We start from the raw sequence: 8,071 nt of genomic DNA on the forward strand, positions 1-8,071 counted from the left end.
ATGACACGGCTTCAGGAGGAGTGTAGTTGGAGGGAAAAAAGGGTATGGAAGTTGCATCGGAGATGTGATTCTGGGTTGTGTCTTGTCCCTGGTTTCCTGTATGACTTTGGGTAGATGACTTCACCTCTCTGTGCCTTGAGAGACTTCGTTTGTGCAACAAGGATGAGGCTAAGAGGCCCCACAGCCAACTCTGGGCCATGCAAGGTGTGAGGATGGCAGCAGGAGGAAAACAGGCAGCAGGGGATGGGCCCTGAGTGCTGAGGGAGCTCTCAGGACCCACCTGGGCCCTGCTGATAGTTCTATGGCCTTAACTCTCTGTTAAGAGCATTTATCTAAAGGGAAGTTCATCTCTTAACCAAAGTAAAGTGCAATAAAAACAACACTGAGGTGAAAAAGTATATATGAAATATTTATTTTTTCTTTCTTTTCTTTTTTTTTTTTTCAGATGGCGTCTCACTCTTTCACCCAGGCTGGAGGGCAGTGGTGCAATCTTGGCTGACTGCAGCCTTGACCTCATCAGCTCAAACAATCCTCCCACCTCAGCCTCCTGAGTAACTGGGACTACAGGTGCATGCCACCATGTCTGATAAATTGTTGTATGTTTTGTAGAGACAGGGTTTCACCATGCTGCCCAGGCTGGTCTTTTTTTTTTTTTGGCTGTAAATTTATTCAATGCAAAATAATACTCTTCAATTTTACTGAGGTGGCTGACCACGTCCACAACCAAATCCGCCTCTAAACTGGAATTCGGTTGCTGACCCAGCCCCAGCCTCGGCTTTCTTGTCGGCACCAGGTGGCACAGCACTCCGTCTGTAGGTATCTCTGTCAGCTTCCCCTCTTGTGAGTCTCGCAGGTCGCTCACCCTCCAGACCTTTAGGCCGAGGCCTGCCAGTCTCTGGACGGCTACGGCGTAGGGTGGCAGGCACAATCTCCGGGGGCAGATGAAGGTAATCACGGAGATACTGGATACCCTCGTTGGTAAGGTACCAGTAGAAATGTCTCCAGGCAAACTGTTCCTTCACGTAGCCTCGGGACTTGAGAGACTGCATGGCCTTCATGACATGAAGGTTGGGCACATTCTTGTCTGCCAGCTCCGGGTGCTTAGGCATGTGGACATCCTTCTTGGCCACCATGACTCCCTCCTTAAAAAGGAGTTCGTAAATGGCAATCCGGTTCTTCTTAGGCATCAACATCTCGGCAGCTGCAGGGTCCGGGGCCGGGGCTTTTTTTTTTTTTTTTTTTTTTAAGATGGAGTCTTGCTCTGTTGCCCAGGTCGGAGTGCAGTGGTGCAATCTCAGCTCACTGCAACCTCTGCCTCCCGGATTCAAGCATTCTCCTGCCTCAGCCTCCCAAGTAGCTGGGATTACAGGTGCCCACCATCACGCCCAGCTATTTTTTGTATTTTTAGTAGAGATGGGGGTTCACCATGTTGGCCAGGCTGGTCTCAGACTCCCAACCTCAGGTGATCAACTTGTCTTGGCCTCCCAAAGTGTTGGGATTACAGGCAGGAGCCACTGTGCCTGGCCTTGAAATATTTGTTTAAGAAAGAAAAAGAGTACTGAAATCCACCTTAGAAGATCCGGGCCTTCGTCTGGACATACGATTATGATTACCAAGGGTATAAGTCAAGGCTCAGCCCGACTCCAGCTTGAGTTGGGCTCTGGGCCCAGTTCCATTTCTCCTCTGGCCTCAGTTCTGTAATCTGTAAGCTGAGGGTATTTTTTTATAGAGTCTCTCAACATACTTGCCCTGCACACCTCTATGATCACTAAGCCCTGTCTCTACCTCAGTTCTTCTCCTCATGCCCCTCTGGGCCTGCCTGGTTCTCCAGGTTTCCGGGTCCAGCCTCAGTGAGGACACACGGAGGGAGGCCCAGGTGGGCAGAGGACGGGAAAGGGGCACAGTGCCACAGGACAGACTGCTCCCGCCCTGGCTCCTAGGTCCCCCCCGGCCCTACTCCAAGTGGCGTGGGGGCCTGGCCTGAGATCAGAGGTCCACCCGCGTCAGCCCGGCCCCTGCTCGCGTCAGGAGGCGCCTTCTCAGTGCAGAACAATGCCGGCTCTTTGAAGGGCTGGGCAGCAGGGGATGGGTGTTTCTCCAAACACAAGGCCTCCTTTGCAAAACAGGCTTTGATTCCCAGGCCCGGAGGCCCCAGGTGCCTGTTGGGCGGCAGGCGGAGGCTGGGGGCTTTGTTTGGCAGGAAGAGGGGCCTGGAAGACTCAGGAACAAAGCCTGGGACAGAGCTGGACAAGGCTGCAGCCCAGCCTGCGCAGGCGGGTCAGGGCTGAGATGCCAGTGGGGGCGGGGCTCCGCATGTCTCAGCCCCCGCTCCCTCCTCAGTCTGGCCCACTCGGGGTGGCCCTGGGTTCCTCTCTCCGTGGGTTCTGGCTCTCTCACTTATGCAGCAGGTACTGTTGGACTTCCAGGCTGTCACAATGGTCCACAGGCTCCACAAATCCTTGCTTGGGGATGAAGTGAATAAAGCTGGAGTCCAGGACTTGGGATCCAGGCAGCAGGGAGGAAGGAGGCCCAAACCAGAATTCACCAGCCTGTGCTCTGGGCTTAGGTTACTAAGAGGAATGAAGGCTGCCACTTTCTGCCAAATACCATGCTGATTACTTGGCACACACGTGTCTCTGATTTAATCCCATTTTCCCACCCAACAGTGATCTGCAGGGCACCCTAGGTCCTCTCTGCACTCATCTCTTATCACTCTCCCCTTCACTCACGTCTCTCGGCCACCCCGGCCTCCTCACAGCAAAGACTGAAGTTTGCAGAAAGACTGAGGCAGCCTCAACACTGCAACACAGAAACTCTGCGTGAGTTGTGCACTTGCTGGCTTGCCCTGTCGACTTCAGACTCAAGGCTGCAACCGTGAGTCTTACCTGAATTTCCAGCCTTCAGACCTACCCTACAGGCTTCAGACTTGCCAGCCCTGATAATCACACAAACCAACTTCACACACACACACATGCACGCACACACATACACACACACACATACATGCACACAGACACATACACACATAAACATGCGCATACACATGCACACACACACACATACACACATGCACACACACACACACATACACGCACACACACACACAGAGCTCCTACTAATTCCATTTCTCTGGAAAACCTTGATGAATAAAGTCCTCAAGAATACTAGAGTTGAGCCACATGAAGTTGCTATTTCTGTGAGTAAAAAGTGGTTGAATATTGGCAATTGCATATGATTGAACCTAATATTTGCAGAATGAGTAAGTGAAGGAACTGCAAAGCAGTCATGAAGCAGGTATTATCTTACCAATTAGGAAACCAAGACTCAGAGAGGTGAAGCCACTTGCCAAAAAAGGTGCAGTGAATGCACGGTAGAGCTGAGATTCAAACTTGGGACTGACCTCAAACAAATATAGCAGTGTCTGCCTTTTTAAATTAACCAACCATGGGAGTCCCTAAGCAGAGTATATCACCTTTGTGGGCCTCAGTTTGAGAATGCAACGCAATAGTAGTCCCAAATCTGGGACACATCTGAATGCTTTCCAACTGCAAGTTTTGAGCTGCCAGGAATATGGCTGTGCCAGCCTCAACTCCTTCATCTAAGGCATGTCTTAGAGCTGCTGGTGACTTTCTTGGGCCCAGAGTTTCTGCACAGCTAGCTGGTGACACACCTGGCCTCCATCTCTCGGGGGGTCCTGAAGGGAGGATGGCAGGCTGACAGAAGGGCATTGCTCCGCATCTCATCAGAGACTGGAGGCACGTGGGAGGAAGGTGTGAGACGCACCAGACTGTAGTGGTGAAGGTGCTGTTGGGGCTGGCAGACTCATCTTTGCCACTCAGTGCCCAGGTTATTTGTCCACTTATTTAACTTATCTGAGTTTCAGGCTCCCCACATGTAAAATGGGATAATAACGCCCTACACCTGGATTATTTTGAAAACTAAATGAGATAATGTAAACAAAGTACTTCAAATCTGGGCTGGGTGCGGTGGCTCACGCCTGTAATCCCAGCACTTTGGGAGGCCAAGGTGGGCAGATCACCTGAGGTCAGGAGTTCAAGACTAGCCTGACCAACATGGAGAAACCCCATCTCTACTAAAAATGCAAAATTAGCCAAGTGTAGTAGCGCATGCCTATAATCCCAGCTACTCAGGAGGCTGAGTCAGGAGAATTGCTTGAACCTGGGAGGCAGAGGTTTCAGTGACCAAGACAGCACCGTTGCACTCTAGCCTGGGCAACAAGAGCAAAACTCCATCTCAAAAAAAAAAAAAAAAAAAAAAAAAATACTTTGAATCTGGAGTGCTCAATAAATGGTAGTAGATAGTATGATTACTTTTACAAATAGTAACACCACAAAGTTTTTGGTTATTACAGGCGGCAAAGAAAAGAAGGCAACAGTGTTTATCTTGGGACCCTGATTAATCTCTTGATCTTCTCCAGGATTCTCTCACCCTTAACACAAACCCTTAGAAGAGGATCTGACTGTAGTTGTAGAGAGGCTTTACTGCAGTGAGTTTATAGCATCCTGGGGGATGTTCCTTTGTTTAGATCTCAGCTTTCATTCTGGCCCTGCAGGCTTTGTCTACTGTTTAAAAAAAAAAAAAAAAAAAAGCCACTATTTCAGTCTGTTGGAAATGACACACCCACAGCCCGTAATTATAATACTTTGCATTTTTTATATAGAGTGGTGTTTATGCTAAAACCATATGGGAGGTTTGCTGGTGACAAGTGCTCTAATTCCAGTTTTAAATGAATGGAGATCCAGGCGTAGAGGGGAGACACAGTTTGTTGAAGCTGTGGGTAGCAGAGCCAGGCTACACGCTCCCTGCGTGCTCCATTCTCCCCCTGTTCTGTGAAAACAGTCTTGCTCTGGACAGTACGATTTCCAAAGTGGGGATGCAAGACAGTCCTCTGGGCTTTGGGAAAAACCTCTCTTTGTTTGTTTGTTTGTTTGTTTTTTAAATAACAAAAAGTAATTACATCTTATTACTGTTTAATATGGAGATAAACAAACCTGAAATTTAGAAAGAAAATGTACCTATATAGAAGCTGCATAACTCTGATTATTTTTAACCAGTAATGGTATGAAATCAAAGAGTTTTGGAGACCACAGCTCTGGGGGACCATCCTGAACTTCGGCTTTCAGGATGATTTCCTTCCTGTTCTGGGGCTCAGCTCAAGCAGGTCCCTGAGGGGGTCCAAGGGGACCAACAGCATCATCTTTTAGACACTGATGGATCCTCAGCCTCATCAGAATTGTCCACTCTGCCCAGCTCCCAGACTCTCTGGCTCACACTGGCCTAGGAGGTTATCAGTACTGGAGCCTCCAACAGCCTTTCCTGTTGCCAAAGCTCAAGTGTCCAAGAAGGCTCTCGAACCTCCTGCCCCTTCCCATCCTGCTGGGTTACAGTCTGTCCTTGGAGAGAGAGTAAACAGAGGAGGTGACAGAATCAATAAATGTCTCCCGTGTGGCCTTGGCTAGCACATATGCCTTCCCACCAAGTAACACAGGTACATTTGTGCTCGTGGTCCTTCCTATGACACACACAAGAATAAATATTAATAAGACAGGAAATAGTAATAAAAATAAAGAAAAGAACAAAAAGGAAAAGAATGTTTATGGACTCTTAAAGAGGTCTTAAAAAGCTAGTTCTGGGTAATCCAAAGTCCTGCCTCTCAAACCTTGTCATGAGTAGGGGATCTGGGTCAGAGCCAAAGTCATCCAAGAATATGAATTTCCCAGTCACGTACAAATATTTAATGAACATGTGTTATTTAACCCATTAATTAATGAGGGAACCGTTAAGGTGTTACAACTGGTTCAAAGGAGAACTTAAAGAACCACAGTATATAGGCTGTAAGAATGCTGATGAATTTAAAAATATTTAGGCCCAGTGCCATTGCTTTCGCTTGTAATCCCAGCACTTTGGGAGGCTGAGGCAAGAGGATTGCCTAAGCCCAGGAATTTGAGTCCAGGTGGGGTAAAATAGTGAGACTCTGTCTCTACAAATTGTTTTTAAAAAATTAGCAGGCCAGTAGCATGCACCTGCAGTCCCAGCTGCTTGGGAGGCTGAGGTGGGAGGATCACTTGAGCCTGGGAGGTGAAGGCTGCAGTGAACTGTAATTGCATCATTGCACTCCAGCCTGAGCAACAGAGTGAAACCCTGTCTCAAAAAAATAAATTTGAATTTAAAAACTGATCTATCTTTAGAGTGATACCCAGTGCCGGGCGCAGTTGCTCACACCTGTAATCCCAGCACTTTGGGAGGACCAGGCGGGTGGATCGTCTGAGGTTGGGAGTTTGAGACCAGCCTGACCAAACATGGTGAAACCCTGTCTGTACTAAAAATACAAAATTAGCTGGGTGTGGTGACGCACGCCTGTAATTCCAACTACTTGGGAGGCTAAGGCAGAAGAATCACTTAAACACAGGAGGCAGAGGTTGCGGTGAGCCAAGATTGTGCCATTGCACTCCAGCCTGGGCGACAGAGTGAGACTCCATCTCAAAAATATAAAAAATTTAAAAAAAATAAAATGATACCCAGTTACATTCCACTAGACACAATTTACTTGCATTTCTATAGAAAAGAATAATTTGCATTATTATCAATTTTCCACAACCTAGAGAGTTGTAAAATGTCTCAAGGATAATAAAATGTGAAGATAACCTGGAAGAGAACTCCAGACAGGATACCTAGTAATCTTTTATGTCCTCGCAAAGTCTTTCTCACAATTTTTCGTGAGACCAGAAATGTAAGTTTGGCCAATACACCCAAAGGTCTTCACGTAAAACTTGACTCTATTTGAATCCAAATGGGAGATGAATCATTGCAGATTTCCATCTTTTTCTCCATATGAGGATTCAAGAGAGGGCAGCATGCTCTTGAGTTAGGAGACCAGGTTCAGGTTCCATCTCCCTACTCTGCAGTTGGGGATCCAGGGCCTTTCACTTCTCTCTGAGCCCAAGACCTTTACCTTATAAAGTGGCACCAATAACGATGAGGCTATGGGGGAAATGCTTCATACCAGGCCCAGCACAGATTGTGAACTCAGGATACAGGGGTTTTCTTCCCCTCTTCTCTAAACGACCCCCAGGGCTCCCTAAGGCATGTCAGTTTTTTTTTTTTTTTTTGAGACGGAGTCTTGCTCTGTCGCCCGGGCTGGAGTGCAGTGGCCGGATCTCAGCTCACTGCAAGCTCCGCCTCCCGGGCTTACGCCATTCTCCTGCCTCAGCCTCCGGAGTAGCTGGGACTACAGGCGCCCGCCACCTCGCCCGGCTAGATTTTTGTATTTTTTTTTTTTAGTAGAGACGGGGTTTCACCGTGTTAGCCAGGATGGTCTCGATCTCCTGACCTCGTGATCCGCCCGTCTCGGCCTCCCAAAGTGCTGGGATTACAGGCTTGAGCCACCGCGCCCGGCCCATGTCAGTTTTTTTAATAGCAAAGGCTGCCTACTTCAGCTCCCTGCCACTTCCATGCCACCAAGACCTCAGGTGGATGAAGTTTTGTCTGTGTAGAGCTCCAGAGACACAGAGCAGGCCTTGTGGGAAAGGTGGCCAAAGTCTTCTTTGGAGAAAAATGGAACCTGGCCCCACAGTGTCTGTCACCAAGGAGCAGGTCTCTGGGCTGGTAGGGAGGGGAGGAAATCAGTGAACCCAGTGCAGAGCTTAGAAGCGATTTGGAATTAGCCAGGTATGGTGATGCACACCTGTAGTCTCAGCTATTCGGGAGACTGAGGTGGGAAGATTGTTTGAGCCCAGGAGTTCGAGGCCGCAGTGAGTGAGCTATGATAGTGCCACTGCACTCCTGCCTAGGTGACAGAGCAAGGCCCTCTCTCTTAAAAATCTGGAAAAAAGAGAGGGAGAGAAGAGGAGATTTGGTTGAGAGGAAGACTTGGAATAAACCAGTGGTTCCTACCTTTGGAGGAGTGGTAAGAGATGTCTGAAAATCTGATAGGAACCCACACCCTCTCCCTGGAAACAGGCTGGCAGAGGCTGCCTCTGGGCCACCCCCAGCGGTGCTGGGCTTGGTATGAGGCACCTTCTTTAGCCTCTCCTTTCAGTGAGTGTTTCCA

General features: G+C 48.5%; 1 pseudogene across 1 annotated transcript; it reads right to left on the minus strand.

Annotated features, from left to right (window-relative positions):
- Positions 1-642: 642 nt before the first annotated feature.
- On the minus strand, positions 643-1,220 carry LOC115892314 (annotated as a pseudogene). The gene has a single exon (XR_004052204.1). The product of XR_004052204.1 is annotated as a 40S ribosomal protein S10 pseudogene (transcript).
- Positions 1,221-8,071: the final 6,851 nt, after the last annotated feature.

The sequence above is a fragment of the Rhinopithecus roxellana genome, chromosome 12 (genome assembly GCF_007565055.1).
Source record: "Rhinopithecus roxellana isolate Shanxi Qingling chromosome 12, ASM756505v1, whole genome shotgun sequence".
In the NCBI taxonomy this organism is placed as follows: Eukaryota; Metazoa; Chordata; class Mammalia; order Primates; family Cercopithecidae; genus Rhinopithecus; species Rhinopithecus roxellana.